The sequence below is a fragment of the Trichechus manatus genome, unplaced genomic scaffold (assembly GCF_000243295.1).
Source record: "Trichechus manatus latirostris isolate Lorelei unplaced genomic scaffold, TriManLat1.0 scaffold00168, whole genome shotgun sequence".
In the NCBI taxonomy this organism is placed as follows: Eukaryota; Metazoa; Chordata; class Mammalia; order Sirenia; family Trichechidae; genus Trichechus; species Trichechus manatus.
In genome coordinates, this window is record NW_004444104.1 from 841,147 (window position 1) to 860,368 (window position 19,222).

Genomic DNA, 19,222 nt, shown 5'->3' on the forward strand with positions numbered 1-19,222 from the left:
ATGAGGAAATGCTCGCGATCACTAGCCATTAGAGAAATGCAAATTAAAACCACAATGAGATACCATCTCATCCCTGCATTACTGGCACAAATCAAAAACACTGGAAATAACAAATGTTGGAGGGGCTTCGGGAACTCTTATGCACTGCTGATGGGAATGCAAAATGATACAAGCATTTTGGAAAATGATATGGCGCTTCCTCAGAAAGCTAGAAATAGAAATACCATATGATCCGGCAATCCCACTCCTAGGAATATATCCTGGAGAAATAAGAGTGATCCCTCGAATAGGCATATACACACCTATGTTCATGGCATCATTGTTCACAATAGCAAAAAGTTGGAAACAACCTAGATGCCCATCAACAGATGAATGGGTAAACAAACTATGGTACATACACAAAGTGGAGTACTATGCAACGAGAAAGAACAATGATGAATCTGTGAAGCATCTCATAACATGGATGAAACTGGAGGATATTATGCTGAGTGAAATAAGTCAATCACAAAAGGACAAATATTATATGAGACCGCTATTTTAAAAACCCATGAAAAACTTTTCACACAAAAATTAACAGTCTTTGTTGGTTACCAGGGATGGGAGGGATGGTGGAGAAATACTAAATAGGCAATAGATAAGTGGTATCTTCGATGAAGTGTGAGACAGTACACAGTACTGGGGAAACCAGCGCAACTTGTACAAGGAAAGGTCATGGAAGCTCCCTAGACACATCCAAACTCCCTGAGGGACTGAATTGCTGGAGAGAGAGCTGTGGGGACAATGGTCTTGGGGAACATCTAGCCCAGTTGGCATAACACAGTTTATAAATACACTGTTCTATATTCTAACTTGGTGAGTAGTGTCTGGGGTCTTAAATCCTGTAAGCAGCTGTCTAAGATGCTCCACGGGTCTCATCCCTTCGGCATCAAGGGAGAATGAAGAGAACAGGATACAAGGAAAAGATTAGTCCAAATGACTAATAGACCACAGCTACCAAGGCCTCCCCCAGACTGAGTACAGTACAGCTAGATGGTTCCTGGCTACCACCACTGACTGCTCTGACCGGGATCACAACAGAAGGTTCTGGACATAGCTGGAGAAGGATGTTAAACAAAATTCTAACACACACAAAAAAGACCAGATTTACTGGCCTAAAGGAGACTGGAGAAACCCTGAGAGTATGACCCCCAGACACCCTTTTTCTCAGTGGTGAAGTCACTTCCAAGGTTCACCGTTTAGCCAGGTATTGGACAGCCCCATAAAACAAAATGAGAGTAATGAGGCACAGCAGTCCAGGGACAAGGGCTGGAAGGCAGAAGGGGGCATGAAAGCTGGTGATAGGGAAACCAAGGTTGAGTAAGGACAGTGTTGACATGTAGTGGGGTTCTTAACCATTGTCATAGGGCAACATGTGTACTAAATGTTTAATGAGAAACTATTTTGTTGTGTAAACCTTCATCTAAAGTGAGAATAGCATCACAATTGGAAGAGTGTAGTTGATGTCTCTGAACTGTGCATGTAGATATTTTTGAAATGGTGTATTTTTGGCTATGTATACTTTCACAAAAAAAAAGGTCAAGAAGGGAGAGGGTTGACATGTCGTCGGGTTGTTAACCAATGTCATAAAACAATAAGTGTACTACTGTTTAATGAGAAACTATTTGTTCAGTAAACCTTCACCTGAAGTACAATTTTTGAAAAGAAAGAAAATGTATAAAAAAAAAAAAAACTACAATGAGATACCAGCAAGGCTAACACTAATCCAAAAAACACAATATAATAAATGTTGGAGAGGTTGTGAAGAGACTTGAACACTTATACATTCCTGGTGGGAATGTAAAATGGTACAACCACTTTGGAAAATGATTTGGCACTTCCTTAAAAAGCTAGAAATAGAAGTACCATATGACCCAGCAATCCCACTCCTTTGCATATATCCTAGAGAAATAAGAGTCATCACACGAATAGACATATGCACACCCATGTTCATTGCAGCACTGTTCACAATAGCAAAAATATGGAAACAACCTAGGTATCCATTAACAGAGGAATGGATAAACAAATTATGGTATATACACACAATGGAATACTACACAACAATAAAGAACAACGATGAATCTGTGAAACATCTGACAACATGGATGAATCTCAAGACATTATGGTGAGTGAAATTAGTCAGTCACAAGAGGACAAATATTGTATAAGACCATTATTATAAGAACTCAAGAAAAGGTTTAAATAGAGAAGAAAGCATTCTTTGATGGTTATGAGGGTGGGGAGAGAGAGGGGAATTCATTAACTAGATAGCAGACAAGCATCATCTTAGGTGAAAGTAAGGACAACACAAAATACAGGGGAAGTCAGCACAAATGGACCAAAGCAAAAGCTAAGAAGTTAGTGAACATATCCAAACACTTTGAGGGACAGAGTAGCTGTGGCTGGGGTCTGAGGACCATAGTTTTGGGGGACATCTAGGTCAATTGGCATAACAAAGTTTTTTAAGAAAATGTTCTGTATCCCACTTTGGTGAGTAGCTTCTGGGGTCTTAAAAGCTTGTGAGTGGCCTTCTAAGATGCATGAATTGTTCCCAACCCACTTGGAGCAAAGAAGAATGAAGAACACCAAAGACACAAGGCAAATATTAGCCCAAGAGACAAAAGGGCCACATTAAACAGAGACTCCATCAGCCTGAGACCAGAAGAACTAGATGGTGCCCAGCTTCCACCAGTGACTACCCTGAAAGTCCCAGATGGAGATGGAGAAATGTGTGGAACAGAACTCAAATTCATATAAAAAGACCAGACTTAATGGTCTGACAGAGACTGGAAGAACCCCTGAAATTATGACCCCTGGACTCTCTGTTAACCCAGTACTAAAACCATCCTCGAAGCCTACTCTTCAGACAAAGATTAGACTGGAGTATAAAACAAAAAATAATACTCGTGAGGAGTGTGCTTCTTAGTTCAATCAGATACAAGAGACCAAATGGGCAGCTACTGTCTGCAGACAGGATGAGAAGGCAGGAAGGGACAAGAGCTGGTTGAATGGACACAAGAAACCCAGGGCAGAAAGGGTGAGTGTGCTGTCACATTGTGGGAATTTCAACTAAAGTCACATAACAATATGTATATAAATTTTTGTATGAGAATCTAACTTGAGCTCTAAACTTTCACCTAAAGCACAGTAAAAAAAATGTAAAAAAGACTGAAAATCAGTAAAAAAAGTATTAACCGAAAGAAATTAGAGAAAACCAAAGAAAGAAGAAATAATAAAGATAAGAACATAAATCAATTAATAGAAAATAGATCAAGAAAAGTTTATTTTTAAATTGTTGTTATTAGCTGCTGTCAAGTCAACTCTGATTCATGGTGACTTTATGTACAACAGAATGAAACATTGCCCAGTCCTGTGTCATCCTCATAATTGCCAGCATGTTCAAGTCCATCATTGCAGCCACTGTGCCAGTCCATCTCATAGAGGATCACCCACACCCTCTTTGGCCCTTCGCTTCACCAAACATGATATCCTCCTCCTCTGGCAATTGACCCTGATGGTTTGTCCAAAGCAAACATGTCAGATGTTCTGTTGTGATCCATAAGGTTTTCATTGGCCAGTTCTCAGAAGTAGATCTCAGGTCTTTCTTCCTAGTCTGATTTCTGTATGTTAATTTTATGTCTCCCTACCTTTCTGATTTTTTTTAATTGTTTGAGTCAGTTTGATCATTGACTCTCTAGGATTTTACAGGTATACTATTTTCTTATCTGTAAATATAGTTTTACAACTTATTTGCCAACTCTTATGTCTCTAATGTATTTCTCTTGTCTAATTACATTTCCCAGTATTTTTAGTACAATGTTAGAAAGAAATGGAAATAGTGAACATCCTTGCTTTTTTCCTACCTGAATGGAAATGCCTCTAGTGTTTCTCCACTAAGAAAGATAATGTGAATGTGTATTTTATAATGTTAAAAAAAAGTAAATATATATTTCTATTTTGTGTTGACTGAAGGTTGTTTGTCAAAGGCTCTTAAATATGTGTGTGTGTATATCCTTTAGATGTATTGATAGGGTATATTATATTAATGGATTTTCTTGCATTGAAGTGTGTTGCAATGGGTTTTCTTTTATATGGCCTTTCTGACCCTGAGTTAGTAATTATCCCAAAATGATTGGTCAGGGGGCAATCTGCTAAAGGATTGGTTGGTTTGCTCTATGCATAAGTGGCTTGCAAGGGACTGGTCAGTTTGCTATCCACCTTTATATGGATTAAATTGGGGGGGAGCTGTGATGGTTAAGATTGTGTGTCAACTTGGCTGGCCCATGATTCTCAGTGTTTATATGGGATCACTCCCATGATTGAATCTGCTGTGAGTAGCCAATCAGTTGAAAGAGAGTTTCTTTGGGAGTGTGGCCTGCATCCAAATATAAGCAGACATTCTGGCTTTTCACTCGCTCTGGATCCTGTGGCTGCCTCTTGTTCATCTGACCTCCAGTTCTTGGGACTTGAGCTATCAGCTTATCTGCTGGTCTTGGGATTTATCGATCTTCACAGTTTGTGAGCAGAGCCCTGCTCTCCAACCTGCTGATCTGGAGTTCACCAGCCCCTGCAACTATGTGAATAAGGAGAAGCCTTGCAATCTTACCTGCCAATCTTGGGATTCATCGATATTCACAGCCCGTGAGCAAGAGCCCTGCTTTCAGACCTGCCTATCATGGGTTCACCAGCTCCTGCAGCTGTGTGAATCGGGAGAAGTCTCTATCCTAATCCACGGGCTTGGGACGTTCCAGCCTGTACAATCGCATGGGCTGTTTCTTTAAGTCTCTCTCTATATATATATTTATACTCTTTACTGGTTTTGCTTCTCTAGAGAACCCAGTCTAAGACAGGGGCCCTGCCCTGTAGTTGACTTTTACCAGGATAGGCTGGGGGTCCCGCCCAGTCTGACCTTTACCCAGATTGGCTGAGGGACCTACCCAGTGACTGACAAAAACCCTAAAATATAGATGCTTAGATGGGGCTTCCTTATGAAGGAGAGCTAGAAAGGCAGCGAGTCCTTTTGACACGGGCCTTGTGCTGAGAACCTCCTAGAAGTGTTATAATACAGGTCAAGGGCTGTAACGCTAAGCTGGTAACACTCACTGGGCTGGTAACACTAAAGATAGAGAAATGGCAGCAGGCACAGCAGAGCCAAGCAGCAGAGAAACGGTGGCAGTGGTTTCAGCCATGGGAACCACGAGACCTGCAGATGGCAGCTGAGGGCAGAGTCAGCCTACGGAAAAGACTGCGGCAGTAGGTGAGTTGACCCATGGAGTGGAGCTGGGCATCTCTGGACAGGAGGTCGCCAACAGAGCAGAAGTTGAGCATACATTGTACAGGAGTTGCCTGTGAAAGTTTTATGTCAAGAGCTGTCATACTGCTGCCTAACTCTGGCACTGGGCCAGAGTTGTCCCAAAGCTGCTGGTTGATAGCTAAAACAGCAAGCACAATGGGCCAGATCACCCAAGAAAACCTGTGGAGAGAGACAGAGAAAGAGAACAAACACAAACATGCCGTACCCAGCCTGACCCGATGGCACACCTGCCGAGAGAGAGTGAGATGCTTGCTGACACCTGGCTCATGTTGTGCCCATCCAGTGACACAGAAATGAACATGGGTAAGTTAGACATAAGTGGGTTCCTCCGCTATGATGCTACGTGGGGTACCTGCAGGGGTGGAGGGGACCTGTTTACCTAAAATCTGTTCTTGTTTACTGTTTGCTTTCTGTAAGTAATCTGTTCCTGTGTTTACTGTTTACCTTCTATAAATAATAATAATGACTTTCAATTGCCAGCACTTGGTAAAGTATGTGTGTGTGTGACCCAGTCAGATTTGCTAGTAAAGTCCTCATCCCAGCAGTTTTATCACTGCTTGTAATTTTGAGGCAACCGGCGTGTGTTTATGTACACAGTTTATGAACTAATCTTGCATTCCTGGAATAAAACCTACTTGGCCATGGTATATTATTTTTGTAATGTGGAGTTGGAGTCTGTTGCTAATATTTTATCTAGATGTATATTTGCATCTGTATACATAAGTGATACTGGTATGTAATTTTCTTTTTCTTTTTTTACATGCTATCTTTATAAGGTTTAGGTAAAAATGTTTGTCTTGCTTTAAGAATTAGGAAGTTTTCCCTCATTTTCAATGCTCTGAAATGATTTGTAGAATATTGGGGCTCTCTGGTCTCTAAAGGTTTGGTATAATTCTCCATGGAACCATATGAGCTTGGTGAAGGTCTGTGAGCGCATGTCACAGGTGGTTTCAATGTAGCCTGGTGAATTTCATGACAGTTTTTTTCCTTCTTAATGTCCAAGCATCATTTTCTAGTACAACTAAATTTCTAAAAGTTTATTTTTACAGAATACCACAAGGATAAATTAACTTAATAGTGGCCAAATACTTTTAGATAAAAATCAGTGTCTATAAATACATGATTAATAGTAAATAAAGCACTCAATTAATCCAACACAGTTTGCATAATTACATCCCTAATTCCAATTATTTATTTTTCATTTATCACAGGTTGTTATCTCAAGTCTACTTAACTTAAACAATTAATACAAGTTATGCCTTCTGCTATTTGGCAGTTTATGGTGTGGATTGTTTCCCTTGAGTGGAGCAGTTCCTAGAAAAACGGAGAAACATCACAAAATTACAAAACAAAAACAAATTTAGTCCATTCAACAATTGAAATAAGTTTGAATAGCTTGAGTCCATTCAACAATTGAAATAAGTTTGAATAGCTTGAAGAGTTGAAATTCTTATCCGATAACAGAATAGAAAATTGAATTCTTATACTTCTATTTTCAGAGCTATCACTTTACCATGTGAAGAAAAAGGGTGGACATACTTGAACAAGAATTCATTTATGACATATCTAGTTCTTGAGCTATAAAGTACTATTAAATCGGGAATGTAAAATACATGATGTAAACAATGAACAGTTCAAAGGCAAATTTGCAAGTTTTTCTTCCAGAAAGGTCTTACAACTACAGTGGTCCTAATTTTCTTTTAAACTAGGAGGAATTTTTTTTAAGATTTAATAGAAATAGAAGCTTTCCATTCCTTTTAAGATTGACAGATAAGATACAACTTACTACACAGACACTGAAATAGGTCTCAGGGATGCCCTCAATCTCAAAATGGGACCCAATCTTCTGTAATTAACAGCCTGAAGCTCCTGACAATGATTGAATCAGGCATGTCACAGGTGGTTTAAATATGGCCATCTTATCCCAGTGATGTTGTTGTTGTTAGGTGTTGTCTAGTGGGTTCTGACTCATAGCGACCCTATATACAAGAGAACTAAACACTGCCCAGTCCTGCACCATCCTCAAAATTATTGTTATACTTGAGCCCATCTTTACAGCCACTGTATCAGTCCATCTCCTTGAGGGTCTTCCTTTTTCACTGACCCTCTACTTTACCAAGCATGATATCCTTCTCCAGGGACTGGTCCCTCCTGATAACATGTCCAAAGTACATGAGACTAAGTCTCACCATCCTCAGTCCTAAGGAGCATTCTAGCTGTACTTCTTCCAAGACAGATTTGTTCATTCATCTGGCAGTCCATGGTATATTATATATTTTTCACCAACACCATAATTCAAAGGCATCAATGCTTCTTCATTCTTCCTTATTCATTGTCCAGCTTTCGCATACATATGAGGGAATTGAGAATATCATGGCTTGGGTCAGGTGCACCTGAGTCCTCAAGGTAACATTTATGCTTTTTAACCCTATAAAGAGGTATTATGCAGAAGATTTTCCCAATCAATATGTCATTTGATTTCTTGACTGCTGCTTCCATGGGCATTGATTGTGGATCCAAGTAAAATTAAATCCTTGACAACTTCAGTCTTCTCTCTGTTAATCAGAATGTTGATTATCAGTCCAGTTGTGAGGATTTTGTTTTCTTTATGTTAAAGTGTAATCTGTACTGAAGGCTAGAGTCTTTGACCTTGATGAATAAAAGCTTCAAGTCCTCTTCACTTTCCCCAAACAAGGTTGTGTCATATGCATATCACAGGCTGTTAATGGGTCTTCCTCCAATCCTGATGCCCCATTCTTCATATACTCCAGTTTCTTGGATTATTTGCTCAGCATAAAGACTGAATGGGTACAACCCTAACACACACCTTTCCTGATTTTAAACCACACAGTATCCCCTTGTTCTGTTCGAATGACTGCCTCTTGGTCTATGTACAAGTTCCTCATGAGCACAAATAAGTGTTCCGGAATCCCATTCTTCACAATGTTATCCTTATTTGTTATGATCCACACAATCAAATGCCTTTGCATAGTCATTAAAACACAGGTAAACATCTTTCTGGTATTCTCTGCTTTCAGCCAAGATCCATCTGATAGCAGCGATATCCCTAGCTCCACATTCGCTTCTGAATCTGGCTTGAATTTCTGGCTGTTCCCTGTCAATGTACCGCTGCAACCACTTTTGAATTATTTTCAGCAAAATTTTAATTATGTGTGATATTAATAATATTGTTTGATAATTTCTGCATTCTGTTGGATAACCTTTCTTTGGAATGGTCACAAATATGGATCTCTTCTAGTCAGCTAGCCAGGTGGCTGTCTTTGAATTTCTTGGCATAGACGAGTGAGTGCTTCCAGCTTTGCTGGAAACTCAAGTTGTTGAAACTCAATTGGTATTCCATCAATTCCTGGAGCCTAGTTTTTCTCCAATGCCTTCAGTGCAGCTTCGACCTCTTCCTTCAGTACCATCAGTTCTTGATTATATGCTGCCTCCTGAAACGGTTAAATGTCAGCCAGTTCTATTCGGTACAGAAATTGTGTATTCCTTCTATCTTCTTTTGATGCTTCCTGTGTCGTCTAATATTTTCCACGTGGAATCCTTCAATATTTCAACTTGAGGTTTAAATATTTTCTTCAGTTCTTTCAGCTTGAGAAATGCCAAGCATCGTCTTCCCTTTTGGTTTTCTATCTCCAGGTCTTTGCACATTTCATTATAATACTTTACTTCGTCTTCTCAAGCCACCTTTTGAAATCTTCTGTTCAGCTCTTTATGCCATCATTTCTTCCTTTTGCTTTAGCTACTCTACGTTCAAGAGCAGTTTCAAGAAGTTTCAGAGTCTCTTCTGACATCAGTTTTGGTCTTTTCTTTCTTTCCTGTCTTTTTAATGACCTCTTGCTTTCTTCATGTATGATATCCTTGATGTCATTCCACAACTCATCTGGCCTTCGGTCATTAATGTTCAATGCGTCGAATCTATTCTTGAGATGGTCTCTAAATTCAAGTGGTACATACTCAAGGTCGTACTTTCGCTCTTGTAGACTTGTTCTAATTTTTTTCGGTTTCAGCTTGAACTTACATATGAGCAATTGATGGTCTGTTCTGCATGCAGTCTGCCCCGGCCTTGTTCTGCCTGATACTGAGCTTTTCCATCATGTCTTTCCACAGATATAGTCAATTTGATTCCTGTGTATTCCATCTGGTGAGGTCGACTTGTATAGTCACTGTTTATGTTGTTGAAAAAAGGTATTTGCAGTGAAGAAGTCATTGGTCTTGCAAAATTCTGTCATGTGATATCCAGCATCATTTCTATCACCAAGGCCAAATTTTCCGACTACCAGTCCTTCTTCTTCGTTTCCAACTTTCTCATTCCAATTGCCAGTAATTATCAGTGTGCCTTGATTGCATGTTTGATCAATTTCAGACTGCAGAAGTTGGTAAAAATCTTCAATATCTTCATATTTGGCCTTAGTGGTTGGTGTGTTGACCAGCTACTTAGCAGATGACCCTGCTGGCATTTGAAATACCAGTGGCAAAGCTTCCAGTATCACAGCAATATGCAAGCCACCACAGTAGAACAAACTGACAGACATGTGGTGGAAATGTTAAATGGTAAGAGTAGTAATAGACATCTATGTCTAGTTCCTGATTTTGAGAAATGTTTCTAAGGTTTCCAGTAAAGTATGGTTTCTGCTATAGGTTTGAGAAATACTCATTATCAGGTTAGAAAGGTTCTATTTTAATCTTTTTCCAACTCTCCTTCCTCTAGCCTTTGAAACAGTATTATAAGAACAATTGAAGGTTGATATAAACTCACCTGTGAAATCAGAGCCAGTGCTCTTTGGTAAATTGAATTTTTTTACTACTAATTCTATTACTTTAATTAAGTTCCTCTCTTCATGTTTTCTATTTCTTAAGTCCATTTTGGTTTTTAGTTCTTGCTAGAAATTTTTCCTTGACACTTGAAGTTGCAAAAATTGTTGGCATAGAGTTATTTATAAATTCTTTATGGTTAAGTGTATCCTCTTTTTATTTAATGCAAGATTTATATATGTGTGTGGTTATTAGGCCAAGCTTATGAATTGAATTGTTAATATATTCTATATCCTTACTATATTTTGTCTTCTTTATTGATCAGTTTCTCAGACAGGTTTATTGAAACTCCTACCACGATTTTGGTATTGTCAGTGTTTCCATTTGCTTTAATTTTTAGATGAATAAAAATTCACAATACTTAATCTTCTTGTGACTTGTTCTTTTTAATCATTAAGTAATGTCTCCATTTTACCCTTATTTTTCTGATATTGAAATTTCTATGACTGCTCTTGCTTTCTTTTGGTTAGTATGTTCCCCAATGTACCTTTTTCAAACATTATATTTTCAATATTTTTTGGACAGTTTGCAATTTTTTTTAATCCCCCCCCCCCACAAACACACACAAGTTTCTAGGTGAATTTAATCCATTTATATTTATTGTGATTACTGATTTATTTGAACATACTTTATCATCTTATGTTATGTTTTTATTTATTGTGGTCTCTCTTTTCACTTTTTCTCCCTACTTACTTCTTATTTAATAAAGTTTTCTTTATTTTCCCTCACTTACTTTTCTCTCTAATGGTTTTATTTTTCTTCTTTTAATGAGTATTCTTTTTTATGTGCATGGAGACAAATTAATACATTTTAACCAAGTTTAAATCAATACCATTGTCTTCTCAAATATAATAAGCAATTTTGAAAGTTATTTCCATCCAAACTTCCCTTTCTATGTTTTCAAATATTTTATTACAACTTCGTTTCTACTCACTTTTCTGTTTTATTGAATACTTATTTAGCTTTACAAACATATTTTATTGATTTCTTTAATATCCACAGAGTTTCTTTAAAAATACTCCTTTCTATGGGTTTAATTCCATAAATACTTCTTTCTGCAGGTAACAAATTTTTCTATATGTTTCTGAAAATGTCTGGTTTGTTTCATATATATATGCTAGTTAACCTGGGCTGGATTTCTAAGCTGATCATAATTTTCCATCAGCTTATAAAACAGTACTCATTAGTGTATTTTAATTCTTTATAGGTAATCTGTCCTTTCACTTTGAAAACTTGTCAGATTTTCTTTTTAATTTTACTGTTCTGCAGTTTCACCACAAAGTGTTTTGGTGTGGATATGTTTTAATTTATACGTGAGTATTGCTGAATTTTTCAATTTGAGGAATTCATGTTTTTTTCAGTTCTGGAAAATTATTAGTCATTACCTGCGTATATGTTGTCTCTCTCTCATTCTCTAGAGTGTAGGGGTTTTCAACTTGTGGTCCAAGAATAGAATGCAATGGGTTTATGGTTTTTGATGGTGAATTCCTTCTTTTCACAGACCTCTAGCTGATATTTATAATTTCTGTCCATTATTAGTTAGGCAACAAACTACAGTAGTATTAGCAGTTCCTTTGACTTTTTCACCAATGGGAGCCACAAATATTTTCATATTAAAAGTTGTAGAAGATATCTCAAAATACTTTTCATGTTTTTCACAGCTTGAAATTATAGTAGGTATAAGACCCACTACTGGGTCTGATTTAATGAATTGCTAAATAAGCTTCTAAATTAGAATATCACACATTTTAAAAATATTTTATACCTATATTTAAATGTTATTAGTTTTCTTTGTAATTGTATGTGTTTTATGTGTTTAAAAACATTAAATGTGTAGACTTCATCAAAGTGCCAAATGGTCCGTGACACAAAGAGGTTAAGAACCTTTGCTCTAGTCCCTCCTTCTGTGACTTCTTCTATGGACTTATGTTGGAAGTTCATTTTCTATTCTCCTTATCTCTCATATTTCAGATTTAACATTTTTTGTTTTCTCACTGAATTTCTAAATCTACATTTCAGTTTCTCAATCTCTTTTCATATGTGCCATGTCTACTATTTAACCCACCAAAGGACTCATTATTATTTTATTACTAAAATTAAATTCTACTCATTTAATACTACTTGAATATGGAGCCCTGGTGGCACAGTGGTTAAAGCATTCAACTAACTGAAAGGTTGGCAGTTCAAATCTACCAGCTGTTCCTTTGAAACCCTATGGGGCAGTTCTACTAGTCCTATAGGGTCACTATGAGTCGATATCAATTCAACAGCAACGGGTTTGGTTTTGGGTTTTATATTGAATGTACCGTGGACTGCCAGAAGAATGGACAAATCTGTCTTGGAAGAGGTACAACCAGAATGCTTCTTAGAAGTGAGGATGACGAGACTTCATCTCACGTACTTTGGACATATTATCAGGAGGGACCAATCCCTGGAGAAGGACATCATGCTTGATAAAGTAGAGGGTCAGCAAAAAAGAGGAAGACCCTGAATGAGATGGATTGACACAGTGGCTGCAACAGTGGGCTCAAACATAGCAATGATTGTGAGGATGGCACAGGACCTGGCAGTGTTTCGTTCTGTTGTACATAAGGTTGCTGTGAGTTGGAACTGACTCAACAGCACCTAAACAACAATAACAACAACAATATGGTTTTTAGATATTTCTCTCATATTCTAATGTTGTTTTATGAGTTATTAATTTATTTCTTTGAATATTCTAAACTTAATTATCTTTTTAGTTCCTTTCTGACAACTGTTAGCTCTCATTCCTCATGTTGTGAGATTCTCTCACGTGCTTTGAAAATTTGTCTGTAAGCTCATTGTCAGCAGTTTGTATCTGCATTTTCCATAAATACAGAGTGTTGAATTTGCCATAAACGTCAGTTTCACATTTGCTTCTGTCAGGACCCTCCAGGGGTCACTGTTCTGAAACCAGTTTTCATATTTGTTCCATATTTATTCCTCAGTTTGGGGCTTATACGAAGCCTGAATAGTGTCGATTTGGATTCTACACTAATGCAGGATTTGTTACGTTTCTTCTTATATCACAGAATCAGCAGCCTTAGAGTTGTGTCCCTGCTGTGTCTTAACTCCCATCTGTATACAGGGAAGCCCGTTTCAAGGTCTCCACCTTCACCCCACAGTAGACCACAACTCTTTCCCTGTAGAGATTTAAAATACTAGCACTTACAGTATGTATCTGCCCATTACCTCCGTGTGCCCCAACATTTTAGCTCCCATTCACTGCTCTGGCTATGATTCCCTTCTATTTCTGGCACCTTGAAAATTCCCTTTCTCTTATGCCTAGTATGTATTTTAGTGTTTTGGGTTGTATTTTATCCAGAATTTATGTGTAATTGGGGTGGGGGAAAATTCTGCAACTACTCAATCTGTTTTGACCAGAATTTTAGAGTGATAGCTTTAAAACAAAAGTTGAATCTTATCATGCCTCTATTTATGTCCTTTAAATCGCTCGAATGTTAGACCTATAAGGGGAGGAAAATTGACTGCCTTGTTACCGCTGTTTCTTTACAAACCTAGAAGAGCACATAATAGGCACTTAATAAAGATTTGTTAAATGAATGAATAAATTATTTGCCACCACTTTGAAATTAAAGACAAATACAGTTAGCATAGTCTAGTATTCCTTGTATGACCTGGCCTATGACTACCTCTCCAACCTTACCCTCTTACTCTCTACTTCTCCCCTCTAAACTTGAAACACATTCGACTTATTCTAGTTTCTTGAACACATGAAGCTCTTTCCTGTCTCAAGGTCTTTGCCCATGCCCACCTGGGACACTCTTTCCTGCCCTTCCATCCTCCATCCCTCTCTATGCAAAACTGTTACGCTAAAAGATAAATCCTATGCAACTATAATTAATTTCTGTGGGGAAATAAAACTCCCCTGGATTTTTCAGTGTCCTTGCAAAAGCCTTAGCCGCCTCAGACTTATTCACATACCATGAGAATTAGATCTGTAGGTATTTGCCTAATTAATTGCTGAAATTTTCTCTTATCTCCTAGAGAGGGCCAAATGGTTACAGTCCAGGCCTAGCTTCCTAGGTTAAATCCTCAAATTGCTGGAAGGCTGGAGTGGCTATCTTCCTCTGTATTTACATTTCAAGGAGGAATGGGGCCCAGGGACTTAGACATATCTCCCTTGTTTGTTGTTAGTTGCCGCTGAGTCGATTCTGACCATGGTGACCCCATGTGTACAGAGTAGAACTGCTCCATAGGGTTTTAAAGGCTATGACCTTTTGGAAGCAGATCATCAGGCATGTCCTCCAAAGCACCTATAGGAGGGTTTGAACTACCAACCTTTTGGCTGTTAGGACATTGTTTAACCATTCCATCTGGCTACTGGAGAGATTTTAGTTACATATCAAGCGGCTGAAGTAAGGAGGAGACCCTTTCAAGAGGGGAGAGCAACTGCTGCCTCATTTCCCTTTATAATCAGTTGCCATGGAGTCAACTCCAACTTATGGCTACCCAGTGTGTGTCAGAGTAGAACTGTGCTCCATAGAGTTTTCAATGGCTGATATTTGGGAAGTAGAGCACCATGCTTTTCTTCCAAGGTGTCTCTGGGTGGTCTCGAACTGCCAACTTTTTGGTTAGCAGCTGAGCACTTAACCATTTGTACCATCCAGTGACTCCTTCACCTTTATAAGCAGGGAAAATCCTTGTTTCTCATCCCTCACCAATGGGGTGTCTGGCTACATGTGTAAGACAGTTGACCTGGCTCTCATCACATTTCTAGATGGGCAAAGACTAGGGGCAAAGACAGGCTGACACACTTATTTACTGTGGAGTGCTTAATAAGAAATCTGTCTCTGATTCAGAACACCTCATGTGTGTACTCATGATAAAATTTATAAAGTTGAATATTAAAAACTCGATAGTCCGTAAATGATGCGAGACGGTATTTTACTTTATTTTTAGTTAACTTTGTATCTAATTTCTCAAATTAGAAATTTGATTTTAGAAAGTGAAATTATTTTTCTCTCTCCTCTGGCCTTCAAACCTACCACCATGACCTTCATACCTGGCAGATCATTTAAGTCATCCAGCAACTTCTTTCAACTTTTCTCCTTTCCAATTCTAAAGTTTACTCTAAATTTGCATGTTCTCCTCCTTTTATGCAGTCATGGAGGAAAAGGCGAGCTTTATCTTTTCCAAGCTAACCCACCACCTATGCCCTTGGGCCTATCTTCTCCCATTGCTTCTGAAACCTTAGGCTATTAATCAACTTCAGTCTCACTCTACTGGCTTCTTCTTCCTCCCCTCCTGGTGTCCCCAGATGAAAGAATCACAGTTCATTGTATCTGGATTCATACAAATTTCATATTCAATAGAATCCTTCCTAACAGCCTACCAAAGAGAAATCTCTAAGCTGAAATCTGTCTTTTATGCCCATAGCTGTGAAAATGCAACCTGGTGAAATTGGTCTGGATGCCAATTCATAAAAACCCACAAGATGCTCACTGCTTAGCTTCAAAAAGCCTTATGCATTCTTTCCCAGAGGAGGAAATCTGGCTGGTTTTGGTCCTTTGACAAATAGAAAGGTAAAAAATTCAAAGAATAATTGTACTTGAAGCCATATAGGATTTTAAAAATGCCATACTAAGTTATGGTAGTGTTAATCAGTTTTCTAAAGAAATAATAAAGTAAAAGAGCGGAACAGAAGATTTCAAAGGTTGGCGTGAGAAGACAGAGTAAAACATTATAATGAAATGTGCAAAGACCTGGACTAGAGTTAGAGAACCAAAAGGGAGAAATATGCGGGGCATTTCTCAAGCTGAAAGAACTGAAGAAAAAATTCAAGCCTCAAGTAGCAATACTGAAGGACTCTACACGGAAAATATTGAACAACGCAGGAAGCATCAAAAGAAAATGGAAGGAATACACGGAGTCACTCTACCAAAAAGAACTGATTGACATTCAACTGTCTCAGGAGGTACCATATGATCAATGAAGGAAGAAATTCAAGCTGAACTGAAGGCACCGGCGAAAAACGAGACTTCAGGAATTGATAGAATACCAATTGAGATGTTTCGACCAATGGATTCAATAGGCAACACTGGAAGCACTCACTCATCCATGCCAAGAAATTTAGAAGACAGCTACCTGGCCAACCAACTGGAAGACATCCATATTTGTGCCCATTCTAAAGAAAGGTGATCCAACAAAATGCAGAAATTATCGAACAAAATCATTAATGTCACACGCAAGTAAAATTTTGCTGAAGATAATTCAAAAACAGTTGCAGCAGTACTTTGACAGAGAACTGCCAGAAAGTCAAGCCAGATTCAGTAGAGGATGTGGAATGAAGGATATCATTACTGATGTCAGATGGATCTTGGCTGAAATCAGAGAATACCAGAATGATGTTCACCTGTGTTTTATTGACTATGTGAAGGATCATAACAAATTATGGATAACATTGCGAAGAATGGAAACTCCCGAATACTTAATTGTGCTCATGAGGAACCTGTACATAGACCAAGAGGCAGTCATTCAGACAGAACAAGGGGATACTGTATGGCTTAAAATCAGGAAAGGTGTGTGTCAGGATTGTATCCTTTCACCATATTTATTTAATCTGTATGCCAAGCAAATAATATGAGATGCTGGACTATATGAAGAAGAGCATGGCATCAGGATTGGAGGAAGAGTAATTAACAGCCCGCATTATGAAGATGACACAACCTTGCTTGCTGAAACAAAGACGGTTTGAAGCACTTACTGATGAAGATCAAAGACCACAGCCTTCACTATGGATTACCCTTCAACATAAAGGAAACAAAAATTCTCACAACTGGACCCATAAGCAACATCATGATAAATGAAGAAAAGATTGAAGTTGTCAAGGATTTCATTTTACTTGGATCCACAATCAACACCCACAAAAACAGAAGTCAAGAAATCAAATGATGTGTATTGCATTGGGCAAATCTACTGCAAAAGATCTCTTTAAAGTGTTAAAAAGCAAAGATGTCACTTGAGGACGAAGGTATGCCTGACCCAAGCCATGGTGTTTTTAATCACCTCATATGCATGGGAAAGCTGGACAATGAATAAGGAAGATGGAAGAAGAACTGATGCATTTGAATTATGATGTTGATGAAGAATATTGAATATACCATTGACTGCCAAGAGAATCAACAAATCTGTCTTGGAAGAAGTACAGCCAGAATGCTCCTTAGAAACAAGGATGGCAAGACTTTGTCTCACATACTTTGGACATGTTATCAGAAGTGACATTCCTTGGAGAAGGACATCATGGTTGGTAAAGTAGAGGGTCAGCGAAAAAGAGGAAGACCCTCCACTAGGTGTATTGATACAGTGGCTGCAAAAATGGGCTCAAATGTAGCAATGATTGTGAGCATGGTGCAGGATAGGGCGGTATTTTGTTCTGTTGTACATAGGATCTCTATGAGAACCGACTCAACTGCACCTAACAGCAACAACAATCAGTCTTCATTTTCTAATGTCATTTTATTAGCAGTACTTATAAACACGGAACTATTTGTATTAAGTTGATTTTCCAAATGTGATGTTTGAAAAAATTATGGAACCAAAAAACACATTCAAATAATTGTGAAAAATCTCTCAAGAAATATAAAATCATGTTAAGTTTTATTTTAGTGATGACTACATTCGTCAGATTCTAATTTTTTGAAAATTGTAAATTGGTGTATGGTATGTAAATTATCCATTCTTCATCCATTGATAATCCCATGAACTTTTTTTTTAATAGAAGACTATGTTTTCCATATTTATATTTATATTTCCTGGTCTCTCATATTTTTTTTAAATTTAGATTTAATTTTAGCCTGAGAAGAGCTTAAAATTAAAACACTATCCGTATGTTTTCAATAACTTCCATTATTTTAAATGACATGAGAAATAAATTACAATGGCATAAATGATTGGTTGACTAGTCGTATTCAACAAATTCAATTGAAAATGAATATAGGCAAAGGTTTTGGAAATTACTGAATTCTATTTATCTTCTTTAAAAGTAGCATGACTTAAAACTCACCTGCTTTAGCAACCAAATCATCTTTATTGTATTTTTTATAACACCAATCAATGATGAGGTCTCTTAAAGTCAACTTCTAAGTCTTTTGTACGCATCTTTATTTGAATTAACAAGAAGAGATTAAATCAAATTCTTGAAAGTAAAGTCTGTGTCTTATGTCTTGAGAAGACATATGTCTTATGTCAGGTGTTGTGATGTGACCTAAATGCATAATATAGAAAGAAAATCATTAAATATATGTATATAAGCATTTGGATATATTTCTGTGACATTATTCAAAATTCTTTTACTCTTCTTCTAAGTCAGGAATAAGTATTTATATAGTCACATAGTTAAAGGAGAGTAGTTAGATACTAACTAGCAAACTAAGAGTAAAACAAAAGACAGAAAAAAATTAAGTTCTTTCATATCTGACTACCACTAATATACTCATGAAAATGGATACTTTGGAGCATTCTAATTGCAGCCTTTTGGTAAAATGTGTCTTAACCTGTATTGAACTTATTTTCAAGACTACAAATGATGCAAAGGTAGGAAATAAGCTCCTCTAGAAGCATCATATAGTAATAAGGTTTTAAAAACAGTAATATTCAGATCATTTTACTATTGTTGTTTAATAACTGCTTGTAATTTTCCTAAATTAAAAAAAGAGCAAAAATAAAACCTAAAGGCCAAAATTATATTCTATTTCATGAACATGTAGCAAATGTATGTGTTGTCCTTAAATCTTTTTCCCAAACAAGTTTTCATTTTAACAAACAAACACTTTTACAAAGCTGTTCACAATTGTCATTTTCTTCTAGTTAGGTGTGCAGAAAGATGGGCACAATCCTTAGCCGTGCCACATGAGACTACTACATAGACATACGACTGCCTAATTTTTTTTTTTTATTGTACTTTAGGTGAAGGTTTACAGAACAAATATTTTCTCATTAAACAGTCAGTACACATACTGTTTTATGACATTGGTTAACAACCCCACGACATGTCAACAC

General features: G+C 37.5%; 1 protein-coding gene across 1 annotated transcript in view; it reads left to right on the top strand.

Moving 5' to 3' along the window:
- The window catches only part of SGCG (sarcoglycan gamma), a 134,746-nt gene that overhangs the window by 112,109 nt on the left and 3,415 nt on the right, over positions 1-19,222 (top strand). The window lies entirely within an intron of this gene.